The 21,130-nt window shown below is 45.7% G+C and overlaps 1 protein-coding gene across 2 annotated transcripts in view; it reads right to left on the bottom strand.

Annotated features, from left to right (window-relative positions):
- LOC124046630 (neuronal PAS domain-containing protein 3) overlaps positions 1–21,130 on the bottom strand; it is a 526,017-nt gene that overhangs the window by 64,690 nt on the left and 440,197 nt on the right. The window lies entirely within an intron of this gene.

Here is a 21,130-nt window from a genome sequence, read left to right as displayed (position 1 = left end):
CCAGAGCTCCCTGTTGGTCACATGTTTTGACTAATTTACATTTACATTTAAGTCATTTAGCAGACGCTCTTATCCAGAGCGACTTACAAATTGGTGCATTCACCTTATGACATCCAGTGGAACAGTCACTTTACAATAGTGCGTCTAAATCTTAAAGGGGGGGGGTGAGAGGGATTACTTATCCTATCCTAGGTATTCCTTAAAGAGGTGGGGTTTCAGGTGTCTCCGGAAGGTGGTGATTGACTCCGCTGTCCTGGCGTCGTGAGGGAGTTTGTTCCACCATTGGGGGCCAGCGCAGTTTTGACTGGGCTGAGCGGGAGCTGTACTTCCTCAGTGGTAGGGAGGCGAGCAGGCCAGAGGTGGATGAACGCAGTGCCCTTGTTTGGGTGTAGGGCCTGATCAGAGCCTGGAGGTACTGAGGTGCCGTTCCCCTCACAGCTCCGTAGGCAAGCACCATGGTCTTGTAGCGGATGCGAGCTTCAACTGGACGCCAGTGGAGAGAACGGAGGAGCGGGGTGACGTGAGAGAACTTGGGAAGGTTGAACACCAGACGGGCTGCGGCGTTCTGGATGAGTTGAAGGGGTTTAATGGCACAGGCAGGGAGCCCAGCCAACAGCGAGTTGCAGTAATCCAGACGGGAGATGACAAGTGCCTGGATTAGGACCTGATTAGGACCTGCGCTAATCTCTTTCCCTGAGTTTTCTCCCTCTCTACAGCATAAGGCGCTAGTCGATTCAGGCGCAGCTGGGAATTTTATGGATCGCGGACTCGCTCTTAAGTTAGGGATTACGCTGGTGCAGATAGATCAACCCTTCCGGTGCACTCCCTAGATAGCCAACCGTTAGGGTCAGGACTGGTCAGGGAGGCCACGGTTCCACTGGACATGGTAACGCAGGGGGATCATGGTGAGCGGATTAGTCTGTTCCTTATTGATTCACCTGCATTTCCAGTGGTGCTGGTGATTCCCTGGCTGGCTAGTCACAATCCTAGGATTTCGTGGAAACAGGGGGCTCTCCAGGGATGGTCAGAGGAGTGTTCAGGGAGGTGTAGAGGAGTTTCCATCGGTGCCATGACGGTGGAGAGTCCAGACCAGGTTTCCCTTCCCTTAACACTAAGGCCGACGCGCTGTCCCGTCTCAATGACACCGAGGAGTGGTCCATCGACCCTACTCCCATCCTTCCAGCTTCATGTCTGGTGGCACCGGTGGTATGGGAGGTGGACGCGGACATCGAGCGGGCGTTACGGTTGGAACCTGCGCCCCCACAGTGTCCAGCAGGTCTTCAAATATATGCCGCTTGGTGTTCGTGACCAATTGATTCGGTGGGCCCATACGTTACCCGCTTCGGGTCATCTGGGTATTGAGAGGACAGTGCGGGGTCTTAGGGGGAAGTACTGGTGGCCCACCCTAGCTAAGGACGTGAGGTTTTATGTCTCCTCCTGTTCGGTGTGCGCTCAGAGTAAGGCTCCTAGACACCTGCCTAGAGGGAAGTTACAGCCCCTCCCCGTTCCACAATGGCTATGGTCTCACCTGTCGGCCTTCCCCCGTCCCAGGGGAACACTACGATCCTGGTCATTGTGGATTGGTTTTCTAAGTCCTGCCGTCTCCTCCCATTGCCCGGTCTCCCTATGGCCCTACAGACTGCGGAGGCCCTGTTTACCCACGTCTTCCAGCACTACGGGGTGCCTGAGGACATCGTTTCTGATCGGGGTCCCCAGTTCACGTCCCGAGTTTGGAGGGCGTTTATGGAGCGTCTGGGGATCTCGGTCAGCCTGCCCTTGGGTTTTCACCCCGAGAGTATTGGGCAGGTGGAGTGAGTGAACGAGGATGTGGGTAGGTTTCTGCAGTCGTATTGCCAGGACCGGCCAGGAGAATGGGCGAGGTACATCCCATGGGCGGAGATGGCTCGGAACTCACTCCACCACACCTCCACGAACATGTCACCTTTCCAGTGCGTGTTGGGCTACCAGCCGGTCCTTGCACCGTGGCATCAGAGCCAGACCGAAGCTCCTGCGGTGGAGGAGTGGGTGCAGCGCTCAAATGAGACCTGGAGAGCCGTCCAGGAATCACTCAAACAAGCTGGTGGGCGGCAGAAGAGGAGCGCTGACCGCCACCTCAGTGAGGCCCCCGTGTTCGCACCGGGGGATCGACCCAAAACCTGCCCCTCCCCTGCAGGAAGGTGAGGAGTCTGAGGTCCCTCCGCCCCCTCTGGACATCGAGGGGTCCCCGGCGTACACAGTACGTTCGATTCTGGACTCTAGACGCCGGGTGATGGGCCTACAGTACCTCGTGGACTGGGAGGGGTACGGTCCTGTTCGGGCGGCGCTCAGCCTGTCGTCGTCACCGGTCTACTAGCTGCCACCGATTCCCTTTTCCTTTTCTGTTGGTTATGTCTGTTTTGGTCTCACTTGTTTCTCGTTTGGGGTTTGGTTCAGGGCTATTTAAGCCTTCTATTCCCGCCTGCTTTTGTGCAGGCTTGTTCTTTGTTCTGTTTGGTTATTTTCTGGACTGTTTGGTGTCCTGTTTTGGGTCGGTCATTATTTTTGCCTGTTGTTGTCGGCGTGACCTTACCTTACCGGAATAAATACGGTTTTCCTTAAACCTCTGCTCTCTGTGGCTGACTCTGCTCCCACCAGTCCTAGCTACGTGACATACTTAAAATGAATTAAACATATTCAAAACATAAAATATAGAAGGCTGATTAAAAGTGGTTGCAACTAATAGCCTATGTACCTCATAGTTTCATTAAATGTCAATGGCAGGATGAACAATAGATTTAGAATGAGTAAAATGGATATAGAACCTCTAAACATGGGCATTCTAATTCTACTCATTCTAATTCTATGGGATAACCTCCCTCTGTTGACTGCGCTGCTTTTACGTCAAGCATGAGGCATAAGGAAGTTTTGCAAATGCATGAAGGTAGATAACAAAAACAAAAAGATAAACAAAGCCATTACCCAACAATGTTATCTTTACTGTCTTTATTTTAGTGATGTCCTTGTCCAAAAGGACAAACTCTTCAATAACGGAAACCAACCAAATAAGGTCTCTGTTGTCAAACTTTGGTGTCCTGTCTTTAAAATGGAAAATAATCATTTGAATAATTTCAAAGAGGTCTATTGGACAGAATGGCAGAAAAACCCTGCCCATGCACACTTTTTTCATCACATCCTTGTATTTTATATCACAGAGGTAAGACCACTGATACAATCATGTTGTTTAAAGGGATAGTCATGATCTATCTAACAGAACTATGTCTGTTGTCTGCGTATTGGTTCCTGATCTGTGTAGTATCTTAGTGCTTAGATACTCTTTTTGACATACAAATCTTGGAGAGACTGAAGAGTAAATGGATAGTTCACACAAATGACAAAACAACACACTGTTCTCTTTACCCTGTAAGCCCTCTATGGACAAAGTACGACAGCAATCCACGCTTTGATTAGGACTAATGTGTCATTTTGCAATTTGTGTGAACAATCCCTCTAACTTTCAGTCTCTCCAAGATGTGTATGTCAAAAATAGTATCGAACAACTACGTAAGATACTACTACGATCAGGAACCAACACAGCAAACATACATGTTTCTGTTAGATAGACCATGACACAATCATGATAGCGTTAGATAAGGAAGCAACAAAGAGAAGAAGACACATTGCAAAGAAGTCTTTTCAGAGTCTCCTTTAGAAGGCTGACACTGGGCTCTGGTCAAAAGTAGTGCACTGTATAGGGAATAGTGTGCAATTTGGGACACATCGTCTTCTATCTACTGGGCTAAAGGGAATGAGATTCTCTCAGGGGGCTGGAGAAGTGGAGGCTGAGGTGGCTGGGGATAGAGATGGGGGGGATAGGCAGCTGGGGAGGTGGAGGGGTTGGGGCGGTGGAGGGGCCAGGCCTGGTGGCTTGGGATAGATGAAGGGGGCTGGAGAGGTAGAGGGGCCAGGCCTGGTGAATGGGGATAGATGGAGGGGGCTGGGGGGGTAGAGGGGCCAGGCCTGGTGGCTGGTGATAGATGGAGGGGCTGGGGAGGTGGAGGGGGCCAGGTGTGGTGGCTGGGGATAGATGGAGGATGTTAGGGGGCAGGGGAGGTGGAGGAGGCCAGGCCTGGTGGCTTGGCTGGGGTTGGGAACTCCTACAGATTACAAATGGCTGAATCTCCCCTTATACAAAGGAGTGACATAATCACATCCCCCTTAGAAAAGAGAGACCATTGTACATCAGTCTTTAACCTAAAGAGCAACACACTACCATGGACAACCGAACTAGGGATGAGAGATGGCGATTCCCATTTATAACTGGATTAAGCTACAATAATAAATGAGATGACTGCAGCCCATGAGGTCAGTGTGAATGTGCCAGACCAGCGCTGACTGCCTGCTGAATACATTTCAGAATGGAAATGAAACAAGCCAAAAGCTTTATATCTCTCTTTCACAGGCTTGGTGGCAGTCAAACCTTTTGTGACCCATTATAATTCATGAACACGACCAATGACTATTTTAAATGTATTAGAATGAGCCATGGCTCAACAATGCAGTCATCTGCTTTAATCTCTTCTGATGACTAGATGAGAACAATGCGCAGCCGGGGGACAAATAATACAGGCTCAAATATTCATTGTGTTGCGTCATGGGCAGTAAAGTGGCCGGTGTTGCCTATTACAAGAGAGGCAGCAGATTATACTCTGTGATGGCAGAAAGGACACTTGGATTACAGTGGCTGCGTTTGCATTGTAATTTAGGCTGGTGTGTGTGTGGTGTCATCAGGGTTGGAGCACAGCTGGGCCAGGCATCATTAGAAACATGCTTATTCCGTAGAAAATACGTAATATCTACGCCTCTGACACCTGTCTGGCTGGCTGGCTGGAAGGAAGGAACATAGTCATATAAAACACCTGATTCAACCACCACCAGACATAAAAAGACAGTAATTAATGCTTCTTCATTTAAAAAGAAGGAATCCTCTTAATTACATAGGGCTTCAGAAATGTCATCTTCCTCTATTAAATGTTCTGCTCTATTAGAATCCCTACTGTCAAATATCATCACCTGTTAGACAGCCTGCCTCCTCTCTGCCTCTCTCTCTGTCTATCTGTCTCTCCCTCTGTCTGTCTATCTGTCTCCCTTTCTCACTCTCTCTGACTCAATTTCTTTCTCTCTGTCTCTCTCTCTTTTTCTCTCTTGTCTTCTTCTTTCTCTTTCACTATGTCTGTCTGTCTGTCTGTCTGTCTGTCTGTCTGTCTGTCTGTCTGTCTGTCTGTCTGTCTGTCTGTCTGTCTGTCTGTCTGTCTGTCTGTCTGTCTGTCTGTCTGTCTGTCTGTCTGTCTGTCTGTCTGTCTGTCTGTCTGTCTGTCTGTCTGTCTGTCTGTCTATAAACACTGCATGACCAAAAGTATGTGGACACCTGCTCGTCGAACATCTCATTCCAAAATCATGGGTATTAATACGGAATTGGTCCCCCCTTTGCTGCTAAAACAGGCTCCACTCTTCTGGGAAGCATTTCCACTAGATGTTGGAACATTGCTGTGGGACTTTCTTCCATTCAGCCACAAGAGCATTAGTGAGGTAGGGCACTGATGTCGGGCGACTTGGCCTGGCACGCAGTCTGCGTTCCAATTCATCCTAAAGGTGTTCTATAGGCTGGAGGTCAGTGCTCTGTGCAGGCTAGTCAAGTTCTTCCACACTGATCTCAACAAACCATTTCTGTATGGACCTCTCTTTGTGCACGGGGCATTGTCATGCTGAAACAGGAAAGGGCCTTCCCTAAACCATTGCCACAAAGTTGGAAGCAAAGAATCGTCTAGAATGTGATTGTATGCTGTAGCGTTAAGATGTCCCTTCACTGGAACTAAGGGGCCTAGCCCGAACCATGAAAAACAGCCCCATACATTATTCCTCCTCCACCAAACTTTACAGTTGGCACTATGCATTGGGGCAGGTAGCGTTTTCCCGGCATCTGCCAAACCCAGATTTGTCTGTCGGCCTGCCAGATGGTGAAGCGTGATTCATCACTCCAGAGATCATGTTTCCACTGCTCCAGAGTCCAATGGCAAAGAGCTTTACACCACTCCAGCTGACGCTTGGCATTGCACATGGTGATCTCAGGCTTGTGTGCGGCTGCTCGGCCATGGAAACCCATTTCATGAAGCTCAGATGAACAGTTATTGGGCTGACGTTGCTCCCAGAGGCAGTTTGGAACTCTGCAGTGATTTTGACAAACGAGGACAGAAGATTTTTACACGCTATGCACTTCAGCACTCGGCAGTCCCATTCTATGAGCTTGTGTGACCACTTCGCCACTGAGCTGTTGTTTCTCCTAGACGATTCCACTTCACAATAACAGCACTTACAGTTATTCAGGGCAGCTCTAGCCTAGCAGAAATGTAATGAACTGACTTGTTGGAAAGGTAGCATCCTATGACGGTGCCATGTTGAAAGTCACTGAGCTGCTCAGTAAGGCCATTCTACTGCCAATGTTTTTCTATGGAAATTGCATGGCTGTGTGCTAGAATTTATACACATGTCAGCAATAGGTGTGGCTGAAATACTCATTTAATTTACAGTTACAGTTTTTCTCAGTCACTTTGGTGCATTTCTTAGATCAAAAGTGCAATTCTTGATACTACTTGTACAAATTCTAAATCATCTAGTCACTTGTGCACATCATTAAAGCAATTTCTTATTCCTTTGAACAAATTGCAATTGATAATTTACAAGTGTCAACTTTTTTCCACATTATCAATTGCTCATGTCATGTTGATCAAAATGTAGTAGATGGTTCTCTGTTCAATAGTCTTACACCTCAAAACATCTAGGCATTAGTTCCTTGCATAAGCCATTACATGGAAAATTGTTGAACTATTTGTTATAAACTGTCAAGCATAGTTTTACACATTTCTATTAGACCTTTTGTACAAAAACGTGAATTGATGAATCGTGCAGGTGAAATTGACCCTCACTCATGAAGGAATGTAAAGTGTTAGTTCAACCAACAATCAACCAGTTGTCTAAATTGCTCAAAGGTGCATCTCATGAAGAATCATTTGGCAAGCATATATGGACAGACCACAACACAGAGTTGCAATTTTCCAATAATGGGTGGACCAGGAAACGAACAGGGTCAACAGCCTAGAGGAGGAAGAAGAGGAGCAAGGATGCGTGGTGGAAGGCAAAACAGAGGAAGAGGCAGAAGAGGACATAGGCGCATATCTGATGACATAAGGGCCACTATTGTAGACCATGGTGTCAATCATGGCCTTACAATGGCTGAGGCGGGTCGAAGGGTGCAGCCGAATATTGGGAGATCATCCGTGTCCTCAATAGTTCAAACGTTTCGAAGAGAGAACCGGTATGTCCACCAATGTACAGTGCACTGTTACTGTATATAAGCAGTATACTGTATACTTCCTACAATGCTTCATATTACAGTAGTCCACTTGTATTTCACAGCATACAGAAATATACTCTATACAGATACATACTGCACCTTACATGCACCCACCTGTATGTTTTCCAGTAAAATGTGTGTTCGCATAGTTTGTCTCTGTGAAAGTGTGCGATGCATCACTGCATTTTTCCCCACATAGGACTGCAAGAATACCTCAAACCGGTGGCAGAGGATGCCTATTCACACCTCAACAGGAGGAGGCTATTTGCACCATGATCCGAGTAAACAATGCCATGAGACTCAGGGAAATACAAAGGACCATTATAGAAGACAACGATGTCTTTGAAAACATCCATACGGTTAGCATCTCAACCATCGACAGGGTGCTGCATAGAAACCAGATGAGTATGAAACAGTTGTACCGTGTACCATTCCAAAGGAATGAGGACAGAGTTAAGGAGCTACGGTACCAGTATGTACAGGTAAAACATATATCTATGTAACTACTTTACAGCAACATTTTATAGTGATACATAGTACAGTGGGCATAAACTGCCACATTTCCATTGCTGTGGAAGGAACATACAATATATGTACATTTTATGTCACTCTTCCTTACCAAAACTAATTCAACTGTTCTGGGATATAGCGTATAATGGAGTTGGAATCAAGTGAACCCTCTCGCAACTTTGTATACGTGGATGAGGCTGGCTTCAACCTGACCAAATGCAGAAGGCGGGGTCGGAATATCATCGGTCACAGAGCTACTGTGGATTTGCCAGGCCAACGGGGAGGAAATATCACCATGTGTGCTGCTATTTCGGAGCATGGTGTCCTAACCCATATCCCCCTTATAGGGCCATAGAACACCCAGCATCTACTCAACTTTTTAGAGACTCTCTACAGGGCTCTCATCCCTGATGATGAGAGGGGTCTGTTTAGAGAGGATTTGCCAAAGTATGTGGTCATTTATGATAATGTGAGTTTCCATCGATCAAACATCATAAGGCAATGGTTTGTGACCCACCCGAGGATGCTCATAGAAGTCCTCCCACCTTATTCACCATTCCTTTACCCAATTGAGGAGTTATTTTCAGCATGGAGGTGGAAGGTGTACGATCGTCAGCCACACACACAGATGACACCCCTCCTGTCTCAGCCTCCAGTATTTATGCTGCAGTAGTTTGTGTCGGGGGCTAGGGTCAGTTTGTTATATCTGGAGTGTGCGTTCTCTAATTCTCTCTTTCTCTTTCTTTCTCCCTCTCGGTGGACCTGAGCCCTAGGACCATGCCCCAGGACTACCTGACATGATGACTCCTTGCTGTCCCCAGTCCATGCTGCTGCTCCAGTTTCAACTGTTCTGCCTTACTATTATTTGACCACGCTGGTCATTTATGAACATTTGAACATCTTGGCCATGTTCTGTTATAATCTCTACCCGGCACAGCCAGAAGAGGACTGGCCACCCCACATAGCCTGGTTCCTCTCTAGGTTTCTTCCTAGGTTTTGGCCTTTCTAGGGAGTTTTTCCTAGCCACCGTGCTTCTACACCTGCATTGCTTGCTGTTTGGGGTTTAAGGCTTGGTTTCTGTACAGCACTTTGAGATATCAGCTGATGTACGAAGGGCTATACATTTTATTTGTTGGTGAACAATGACTCAATGACTTATCATTCTGATGACACTGACATGATCATTGGCATGAATATTTACTTTTGAGAGATGTACTATGGATTTTTAGTGACTGACTAGCTTTAGAAACATATCTATTGTATATTGCAGTTTGTCCAAATTGTTCTGAGAAATGCACTTATTATTTTGCACATATTAGGGATGATGTGAAAAATGCACCAAAGTGACTGAAACTGTAAAAGAGGGTCCACATACTTTTGTATATAGTGTAAAAATAAAGAAAAACCCTTGCATGAGTAGGTGTCCAAACTTTTGACTGGCAATGTACTTTTGTATATGTAGTGTATCTCTCGCACTCTGTTGCCCTCCCTCCCACACACACACACACACACACACACACACACACACACACACCCCTCCACCCTATCCCCCCTCCCCAACCACCCCTATCTCCCCCTCCACCCTATCTCTCCAATTGAGACCTGGATTCATTCAGAGGGTGTATGGGCAAGACAAAATATTTAAGTGCCTTTGAACGTGTTGTGGTAGTAGGTGCCAAGCGCACCAGTTTGTGTCAATAACTGCAATGCTGTTGCAGTTCTTGACAGTTTCCCATGTGTATCAAACAGTTTCCTGTGTGTATCAAGGATGGTCCACCACCCAAAGGACACCCAGCCAACGTGACACAACTGTGGGAAGCATTGGAGTCAACATGGGCCAGCATCCCTGTGGAACACTTTCGACACCTTGTGGAGTCTGTGCCCCAACAAATTCAGGCTGTTCTGAAGGCAAAGGGGGGTGCAAATCAATATTAGGATGAAGTTCCTAATGTTTTGTACACTCAGTAAATATTTTACTCAGAGCTCTTAAATGTTAATCAAAGCCTTCAAATGTGCATATTTAATGATGAAATATTATGCTATAGAGCACCATCCCATGAGGAAAGTAACATTTCAGATGACTGTTGGGAGGGAGAAAAATATAAAATCCCTCCCACACTTCTAAAATATCAGTGTGACTTTGTAAAGTACTAATCAAATAAATTGATGTTGGCTCTAGGGTTCAGAATTAATTACTGCATTTAACATTAGATAAATGGAAAATTACAAGGTTGATAGAGTATAATTACTCTTGTATTAATGATTCATATTACATTGCCCTCAATTGATAACACTTGGCATAAAGCTATGGAAGTTTAATAAAAATATATTTTTATTAACATGGCAAACTGCTGTTCTTGTAGGGTTTGAATAACTAATTCCAGACCTATGTTATTATGGATTTATTCAACTAAAGAGGGAGGGTCCACCAGCTTTGATAATACTGCAAATCTTCAATACTGTCTAAATGACAGACGAGTAAGAAACCTGTGGTCTCAAGTGTCACAACCCAGCATCACTTGGATAGAGGGTCAAAACAGCAGATTCCTCCCACCCATCTCTTGTGTGTGTGTGGGTGTTTTCTATACCAGAGTGGTATCACACCACCTCTTCATGCAGAATATCTAATAACCAGGGCTCTAGTGAATATCTCGAGTTATCTCCTGGTTCCAAAACAAATGGAAAGGCTGCACAGATATGGCTGTAGCATCGTGGGCATCAGAAGCTGAGAGAATTTTAAAATAAAAACAGACCATCAATGGCATAAAGGAAGCTAGTAATTAAGGGCAATTGGAGCTGTCTTCCCTGTGTGCTGGACGGGACCCAGGGGAAGCACCCAGCTACCTGTCTGACCTTGGCAAATGGTGTTCCTTGGCTGAGACTGTGACCCGCTGAACCCCCTTTCTCACCCAATCTCCCTCACACAGTACATAGGGTGACCTGCCTCAAGCAAATCACCACTCTCCCATGAGACCTGTATAAACTACAGCCTAATTAAATATTTTTTAACGATGTGAGTCATTTTTTCCAAGGAGTGGTTTCGGGGGAAATTTAATGAGATCACAAAAGATGTTCTCGGCGTTGATTCTGTAAATGATTGACGATCGAGTGTTTATGATAAAAGCACCAGCGCCAGGAATGAGAATGAAGTCAGCCTTATACTTAATTTCTCTAATAACCCAAATGCTTTCAAGAAGCAAAAAAAAAAAGATGCCAACATAGTCCATCCTATGAAAATGATGGATAACGCGGACATTGCCAAGCTCAAAGCAGCAAAGTCATATTTGTCAGCCAAATGACAAGGTTTTCTAATTTCACAAACCAAACAGACATACAGATTAGAACTGTATATGCTCTGATGATGCTCCCTCTTTCTCTCCCTCTCTCTCTCTCCATGTTATCTGCAGAGGGTTTTCTCCAGTCCACTCAAGTGTCACAGTGGTCACAGATTACAGTAACCTTTAACAGGCCTGTGACAGCCAAGATACAAATTTAGTGGAAAAGCAGTCTCTCTCTCTCTCTCTCTCTCTCTCTCTCTCTCTCTCTCTCTCTCTCTCTCTCTCTCTCTCTCTCTCTCTCTCTCTCTCTCTCTCTCTCTCTCTCTCTCTTTCTCCCTCTCGCTCTCTCCCCCCTCTCTCGCTCTCTCTGTATGTCTGTCCCTTTCTCCACCCCCCCTCTCTGTCTGTCTGTCCCCTCTCTCTCTCTCTCTCTCTCTCTTCAGCCTATAATACCACATTGTGCCACTTCTCCAGCAGGCCTTCATCTCCCTCCAAACTAAAGCCTGTCACTTCAGGAGGGAGAAATGGAATGCTTGGAGAGGACTGGATACTATACTACTGAATCAGACTTGATACAGTTGAAGTCAGAAGTTAACATACACTTAGGATGGAGGAGGGCTTGGCCGGTAGGGAAATCCTTGTCTCATTGCGCACCAGCGACTCCTGTGGCAAGCCGGGCGCAGTGCGCGCTAACCAAGGTTGCCAGGTGCACAGTGTTTCCTCTGACACATTGGTGCGGCTGGCTTCTGGGTTGGATGGCGCTGTGTTAAGAAGCAGTGCGGGTTGTGTATCAGAGGGCTCTTGACTTTCAACCTTCGTCTCTCCCGTGCCCGTACGGGAGTTGTAGCGATGAGACAAGATAGTAGCTACTAAACAATTGGATACCACGAAATTGGGGAGAAAAAGGGGTAAAAAAAACAACAAAAAAACATTTCAACCACTCCACAAATGTCTTGTTAAGTTAACCTCTTTGGTCTAGAGGGCAGTATTCGGAAGTTTGGATGAATGAGGTGGCCGAAGAAAACTGCCTGTTACTCAGGCCCAGAATCTAGGATATGCATATAATTGGTGGTATTGGATAGAAAACACTCCAAGTTTTCCAAAACTGTTCAAATAATGTCTGTGAGTATAACAGAACTGATATAGCAGGCAAAGACCTGAGGATGATTTTTGGAGGTGACACCATTTAAATGGCCTATTTATGGGGAAATCAATGGAATACCTCCCAGATTGCAGTTCCTAGGGCTTCCAGTAGATGTCAACAGTCATTTGTCTGTTGATTCAGGCTTCTTTAAAAGAAAATGTTAGCTAGAATTTGTAGTTTTTCTGAACTATCTTCTAAAAAATTAAATATTACTTGTTAAACAAAATATATTTCTCTGAGCAATTGTATTTCCATATATTTAGCACACAATATAGCTCAGTATTTGAATTATTTATTTTTTACATGCATTATTGCTCATCTTTTTTATGAAATTGTTTATTTATGTCACCTTTATTTTTAACCAGGTAGGCTAGTTGAGAACTGTTGGAGGAAATTATGGTTGAAATGATTAATTATGTATACATTTAAATTAGAACCATTTATTTTAATACTATTATGTTATGGTATGAAATGTATGGGTTCTTGGTTAAACTAGGACCGAAAATGTAGGTAAAACAAATTAATTGTCTATACCTTGTGGGTTTAAGGGAGAGGGATGGCATATATCTTCTCAGACAGATAAGAATGTTTGTTTGATGTTCCATTAGTGGAGGAGAAAAGTATATCTTTTAGACAGATTGGAATGTTTGTTTTATGAGGGGAGTAGAAGACAGTCTCCAGATCTGAAGACACTGCGCTATTGTGGATCGGAGAGAGTGTGAGAAACTGATGACGTCATTTTATGTTCTCTCCTTAAAATGTAATGTTCTTTGTATTTTGAGGGAGTACTCTCTTGAATTAAACGCTGTTACCTGAGTTTAAGACTGGGGCTCTGTCCATTCCTATAATAATATGGGTTTTACAATCCCATAGAATGCATTGACAGAGTCATTCATTCTGATTGGGAAACAATACAGAGGAATTTAGAATTCCACTAACAAGAACAAGTTCTCATTTCCAACTGCGACCTGGCCAAGGTAAAGCAAAGCAGTTCGACACATACAACAACACAAGAGTTACACATGGAATAAACAAACATACAATCAACAATACAGTAGAAACATCGATATACATCATGTGCAAATGAGGTAGGATAAGAGAGATAAGGTAATAAATAGGCCATGGTGGTGAAGTAATTACAATAAAGCAATTAAACACTGGAATGGTAGATGTGCAGAAGATGAATGTGCAAGTAGAGATACTGGGGTGCAAAGGAGCAAGATAAATAAATAAATACAGTATGGGGATGAGGTAGATTAAATGGGCTATTTACAGATGAGCTATGTACAGGTGAAGTGATCTGTGACCTGCTCTGACAGCTGGTGCTTAAAGCTAGTGAGGGAGATATGAGTCTCCAGCTTCAGAGATTTTTGCAGTTCGTTCCAGTCATTGGCAGCAGAGAACTGGAAGGAGAGGCAGCCAAAGGAAGTTTTGGCATTGGGGGTGACCAGTGAGATATACCTGCTGGAGTGCCTGCTATGGGTGGGTGCTGCTATGGTGACCAGTGAGCTGAGATAAGGAGGGACTTTACCTAGCAGAGATTTGTAGATGACCTGGAGCCAGTGGGTTTGGCGACGAGTATGAAGCGAGGGCCAGCCAACGAGAGCATACAGGTCGAGTGGTGGGTAGTATATGGGGCTCTGGTGACAAAACGGATGGCACTGTGATAGACTGCATCCAATTTGTTGAGTATTGGAGGCTATTTTGTAAATGACATCGCTGAAGTCAAGGATCGGTAGGCTGGTCAGTTTTACGAGGGTATGTTTGGCAGCATGAGTCAAGGATGCTTTGTTGCAAAATAGGAAGCCAATTCTAGATTTAGTTTTGGATTGGAGATGTTTAATGCACCCATGACCAGCTCGGAAACCAGATTGCATAGCGGAGAAGGTACGGTGGGATTTGAAATGGTCGGTAATCTGTTTGTTAACTTGGCATTCAAAGACCTTAGAAAGGCAGGGTAGAATAGATATAGGTCTGTAGCAGTTTGGGTCTAGAGTGTCTCCCCCTTTGAAGAGGGGGATGACCATGGCAGCTTTCCAATCTATGGGAATCTCAGACGATACGAAAGAGAGGTTGAACAGGCTAGTAATAGGGGTTGCAACAATTTTTGCAGATCATTTTAGAAAGAGAGGGTCCAGATTGTCTAGCCCGGCTGATTTGTAGGGGTCCAGATTTTGCAGCTCTTTCAGAACATCATCTATCTGGATTTGGGTGAAGGAGAAGTGGGGGAGGTTTTGGTGAGTTGCAGTGTGCAGCGCAGGGCTGTTGACCGGGGTAGGGGTAGCCAGGTGGAAAGCATGCTTATTGAAATTCTCAATTATTGTGGATTTATCGGTAGTGACAGTGTTTCCTAGCCTCAGAGCAGTGGGCAGCTGGGAGGAGGTGCTCTTATTCTCCATGGACTTTACAGTGTCCCAGAACTTTTTTTGAATGTGTACAGTATGCAAATTTCCGTTTGAAAAAGCTAGCCTTAGCTTTCCTAACTGCATGTCTATATTGGTTCCTAACTTCCCTGAAAAGTTGCATATCCTGGGGGCTATTTGATGCTAATGCAAAACATCACAGGAAGTTTTTGTGCTGGTCAAGGGAAGACAGATCTGGAATGAACCAAGGGCTATATCTGTTTCTATTTTTTTAATGGAGCATGCTTATTTAAGATGGTGAGAAGGCCCTTTTAAAGAATAACCAGGCATCCTCTACTGACGGGATGAGGTCAATGTCATTCCAGGATACCTGGGCCAGGTCGATTAGAAAGGCCTGTTCGCTGAAGTGTTTTTGGGAGCGTTTGACAGTGATGATGTGAGGTCGTTTGACCGCAGACCCATTACGGACACAGGCAATGAGGCAGTGATTGCTGAGATCTTGGTTGAAAACAGCAGAGGTGTATTTGGAGGGCAAGTTGGATAGGAGGATATCTATGAGGGTGCCCGTGTTTATGGATTTGGAGTTGTACCTGGTAGGTTCATTGATAATTTGTGTGAGATTGAGCGCATAAAGCTTAGATTGTAGGATGGCCGGGGTGTTGAGCATGTCCCAGTTTAGGTCACCTAGCAGCACGAGCTCAGAAGATAGATGGGGGGCAATCAATTCACATATGGTGTCCAGGGCACAGCTAGGGGCAGAGTTTCTGCAAAGGTGAATTTTTAGAAGTAGAAGCTCAAATTGTTTTGGGACAGACCTGGATAGTAAGACAGAACTCTGCAGGCTATCTCTGCAGTAGATTGCAACACCACCCCCTTTGGCAGTTCTATCTTGGTGGAAAATGTTATAGTTAGGGGTGGATATTTCAGGGTTTTTGGAGGTTTTCCTAAGCCAGGATTCAGACACGGCTAAGACATCAGGGGTTGGCTAAATGTGCTAAAGCAGTGAATAAAGCAAACTTAGCGAGTAGGCTTCTAATGTTAACATGCATGACACCAAGGCTTTTACCCGTTACAGAAGTCAACAAATGAGAGCACCTGGGGAGTAGGAGTGGAGCTAGGCACTGCGGGTCCTGGATTAACCTCTACATCACCAGAGGAACAGAGAATAAGTAGGATAAGGGACAGAGAGTAAAAGGAGCAGGTTTCAGGGCACGATAGCATAGATTCAAGGCATAATGTACAGACAAAGGTATGGTAGGAAGAGAGTACATTGGAGGTGAACCTAGGCATTGAGTAATGATGAGAGAGATATAGTCTCTAGAGACGTTTAAACCAGGTGATGTCATCGCATATGTGGGAGGTGGAACAACATGGTTGGTTAAGGCATATTGAGCATTGCTAGAGGTTCTACAGTGAAATAAGGCAGTAATCACTAACCAGGACAGTAATGGACAAGGCATATTGATTTTAGGGAGAGGTATGATCAATCAAGTGAATCGTATGGGTGCAGTGAGTGGTTGGGCTGGCTGGGGGACACGGCGATTCAGACAGTTAGTAGGCTGGGGCTAGCAAGCTAGCAGTTAGCAAGCCGGGGCTAGCAAGTTAGCAGAAGGGACTTAGCAGAAGGGACTTTTGCCTCCTCGTGCGGTAACGTCAATAGACCAGTCGTGGAATTAGTAGGGTTCCAAGTGGCAGAGGGGTCCAAGTCCAATTGGCAAAATTGGTATAGTGGTCCAAGAAACTGGCCGATGGATCAGCAAACAGTCCAATATGGGGCGATACGGGGCGGCAGTAGCCTAGTGGTTAGAGCGTTGGTCTAGTAACCGGAAGGTTGCAAGTTCAAATCCCCGAGCTGACAAGGTACAAATCTGTCGTTCTGACCATGAACAGGCAGTTAACCCACTGTTCCTAGGCCGTCATTGAAAATAAGAATTTGATTATGTTGGTATTCCAGTCGTGAAGGATCGGCGGGGTCAAGAGTGTCAAATACATTCTGACCCCACTGTAGACACTGTATTTTCAAACTGAAATGTGCTGTATTTATTTGTTAACTGGAAAATTTAAAGCAACACAAAGTCACTGTGTAACACTTTAACCTTACAGAGTAAAAATGATGTTCATTTTAGCCCCTTAGAATGGGAAAGTGGAGGAGATTATGAGTCAAACATCGTAGAGTAATAATGTTCTTTACATTCCCCTTTCCATTACGATCAACAGTGACAAACACTAACACCTGTGATGACAAGGCAGAGACAGAGAGAGAGAGAGAGAGAGAGAGAGAGAGAGAGAGAGAGAGAGAGAGAGAGAGAGAGAGAGAGAGAGAAATAACTTTAACAATTAACTTCGAAGGACAAAAAGGGTACATTTCCCCTGTGCTCTTTTTCTCCCTGGTCTGATTTGTATCGGGCTCTCAAAGCCCTCTTAGATCATCCTAATCCTGGTCTGATATGTATCTGGCTCTCAAAGCCCTCTTAGATCATCCTAATCCTGGTCTGATTGTATCGGGCTATCAAAGCCCTCTTAGATCATCCTAATCCTGGTCTGATATGTATCGGGCTCTCAAAGCCCTCTTAGATCATCCTAATCCTGGTCTGATTTGTATCGGGATCTTAAAGCCCTCTTAGATCATCCTAATCCTGGTCTGATTTGTATCGGGCTATCAAAGCCCTCTTAGATCATCCTAATCCTGGTCTGATTTGTATCGGGCTCTCAAAGCCCTCTTAGATCATCCTAATCCTGGTCTGATTTGTATCGGGCTCTCAAAGCCCTCTTAGATCATCCTAATCCTGGTCTGATTTGTATCGGGCTCTCAAAGCCCTCTTAGATCATCCTAATCCAGTGTGGCAAAGTAGCTGAATATGAGATTCAGATTGTCTTAGAAATTCTATGCTACCAATCAGCTTTCTGACACCGCTTTTCTCTTCAACCGTCAGAACTTGTGACAGCAAAGACCAGAAGCCAACTCACAAAGGCGCACACAAATGGCAAACGCTGCAAGCTAGCTGCCTAATCCACAGAACAAAGATAGCACTTGACACTTCACAGCAGCTTCAAATCCAAATATTTTATCAATCACTACATGTATTTCAGTCTATATATATTTAGTTATTTGTTTGACCAGGTACAATCCAGGAACATTAACATTAAAACTCCATGCAGACAGACCTTAATGCTATAAGAAAACCGAGACACCCTTATGATAGCAGTCTAAAAGCTCAAACACACCTGTAGGATTGCCAAACATACATGGTAGCTAGCCAGACATAACTAGTTAGCTAGCTAGCTTGCTAAGGACACTGAACTAATTTTGCAGCTAACACAGGCAGCTGTTTCATGGGATGTCAGTACTAGCTGGTTATAGCATGCATTGGGTCTGTTCACATTGTTAGCTACCATCCCATAGCTTACATTGCATATAACGTGTGACTGGCTCATCCGTGTATGTAGCCTAGAGAAAATGACCTCTTTTTATTTATTTTTCTGTTGGCTCCCACACTTGGGGGTTCGTGCTCTCTGATTGGCTAAAAATCAAGCTGTTCGCCACTGGTGAGCATTGAGACTCTACAAGTAGAATCGTCAGGTTCATCGCTACCGGGTCGGCACGCAGCAGGTAGCACTTTTATTGTAGCAAGAGAAGGAACGGCCTCCCACTGTGACAAGTGAGATTCGTATTGCGGTACATGGTTAAGGCCAGTGCTTGACTTGAGCAGCAGCACACCGGAGCTGAGTACCGGCACCTCAAATGTACTACTGCTTGAGCTCCTGTTCCTTTAAATACTGTATAAACAGTACCAAATCAAGCAGCGCTTAAGGTTATTGGGTATAGGGTGGGTATAGGGTACCATATGAGACAGAGACTAAAACTAAATGGATCCTGTTGAATGATGTTCCATGTAATACTAAGATGATCAGTAATACTGGTTTAGTCCTCATGTTAACTGCCCAATTAAATATAGATATGCAATATAGAAATAAATAATAATAAGATTGAATAAGGAGAGGAATCAAACAGACAGGATATTCCTACAGGACTAATATATATAATAATAACTCTTCTACAGAGAGAAGGCTGCTGGCCAAGGGATGGTCTACATACCATACAATATATACAACATGCCAAAATTCCCATTATAGGGCTGGGGTAGCCTCTCTCTCTCTTTCTCCCTCTCTCTACCTTCAAATTAAATCACCTCAGAAACCAAACAGAGCAAAAAGCATTGAAATAGTAGTGCCTATTAGTCTTCTGTAAGATAGATGAAATGTTCCCTGACTCAAAGCTTTCTCTCTCTTTCTCTCTTCATCTCCCCCTCCCCATCTCTCTCCTTCCACTTCTCTCCTCTGTTCCACCACATTGCTCTCTCTCTCTTTCTCTCTTCATCTCCCCCTCCCCATCTCTCTCCTTCCACTTCTCTCCTCTGTTCCACCACATTGCTCTCTCTCTCTTTCTCTCTTCATCTCCCCCTTCCCCTTCCCTCTCCTTCCACTTCTCTCCTCTGTTCCACCACATTGCTCTCTCTCTCTTTCTCTCTTCATCTCCCCCTCCCCCTTCCCTCTCCTTCCACTTCTCTCCTCTGTTCCACCACATTGCTCTCTCTCTCTTTCTCTCTTCATCTCCCCCTCCCCATCTCTCTCCTTCCACTTCTCTTCTCTGTTCCACCACATTGCTCTCTGTCTTTTTATTGGAATCACTTATCTATGCGCCCTCTGTGAATTTGAATAACACTAGCCGGGCCTCAGACAGACCAGTGCCTTAAAACAAATCAATAAACTCTCATTTTCTTGTAACACTTTCATATGAATTGGGTGACTGGGGCAGAATGAGGAGTGTGTCACTGGGGCGAGGAACGGACAGAGAGAGAAAAAGAAAGCAGGATCAGTAAATGAAGATGGGATGCACCAGGGGGCCCCCATCAACACATAATGAAACTGCAGACCCCTCTCCGTCCCCCTTCCCTCATCCATCCACTCCCTCTTTTCCTCCCTCCTTCCCCAGCCTTGACGAGTTTTCATGCTGATCAAATAAGAGCAGAAATAGCCTTTTAGTTGTGGTCAATTTTCCCTCTGTGGCCCTGATAAATCCAGACATTGCGCAATCACACGCCATTAATCTATGTCTGTACTCCCGCTAGGCCGATTTGATTAATTATTGAACAGGGGGGCAAAGAACACATACATCTAACCCCCACCCCCATTCACCACCAAAATACAAAATGATAATCCACTCTATGTTTTATAAATTCACTAAGTGTAAAGACGTGTGTTGATTAGGGCCTAAGAAGTTTACATGAGGAGATTCAGGGGGCGGTGGGGTGGGGAAGAGGGATATGTTGTTAACTGTCATATGCAGCTAAAGGTGTGCTATCTTCATTTGTCGAAGATAATGCAAATTACAGTGTATTCAAGGTTTAAAAAGGCATTTGAAGTGATTGGAGATTGAAGATGTGATTGGAGATTGGAGATGGGCTGGTCAGGGTTTATGGGAGGTGGGGTGGGGTTTTGTGGGTTGGGTTGGGTGAGGGGAGGTGGGGTGGGCATGGTCAGGGGAGAGGAGGGGAGGTGGGCTGGGTGATTGGAGGTGGGTTGGTCAGGGTTTATGGGAGGTGGAGATGGGGATGGGTTTTGTGGGTTGGGTTGGGTGAGGGGAGGTGGGGTGGGCATGGTCAGGGGAGGGGAGGGGAGGTGGGCTGGGTGAAGGGAGGTGGGTTGGTCTGGGTTTATGGGAGGTGGAGATGGGGATGGGTTTTGTGGGTTGGGTGGACTGAGGGGAGGTGGGGTGGGCTGGGTCAGGGGAGGTGGGAGGCTGGGAGGTGGGCTGGGTGATGAAGGGGGCTGGGTTGGGCTGGGCTGGATATGAGGGTGGGTGGGGTGGATGCCGGGGGAGGTGGACTGAGTGATGGAGGGTGGGGTAGGCTGGGTAAGAGGAGGTGGGGTAGGCTGATGTGAGGTGGACTGGGTGATATGATGTGGGGTGGATGATGTGAGGTGGGCTGGGTGATGTGAGGTGGGCTGCTTGATGAGTTGGGGTGGGTGATATGAGGTGGGGTGGGTGATGTGAGGTGGGGTGGGTGATATGAGGTGGGCTGGGTGATATGAGGTGGACTGGGTGATGGGAGTAGGGGTGGGAGGGGCTGGGTGATGTGAGGTGGGGTGGGTGATATGAGGTGGGGTGGGTGATGTGAGGTGGGCTGGGTGATATGAGGTGGGCTGGGTGATATGAGGTGGGCTGGGTGATATGAGGTGGGGTGGGTGATATGAGGTGGGGTGGGTGATGTGAGGTGGACTGGGTGATATGAGGTGGACTGGGTGATGGGAGTAGGGGTGGGAGGGGCTGGGTGATTTCAGGTGGGGTGGGTGATGTGAGGTGGGTGATGTGAGGTGGGCTGGGTGATATGAGGTAGGCTGGGTGATGTAAGGTGGGGTGGGCGATATGAGATGGGGTGGGTGATAT

This window comes from Oncorhynchus gorbuscha, linkage group LG10, assembly GCF_021184085.1.
Source record: "Oncorhynchus gorbuscha isolate QuinsamMale2020 ecotype Even-year linkage group LG10, OgorEven_v1.0, whole genome shotgun sequence".
In the NCBI taxonomy this organism is placed as follows: Eukaryota; Metazoa; Chordata; class Actinopteri; order Salmoniformes; family Salmonidae; genus Oncorhynchus; species Oncorhynchus gorbuscha.
The sequence above is the reverse complement of the archived record's forward strand: the minus strand, read 5'-3'. Positions and strand labels throughout refer to the sequence as shown.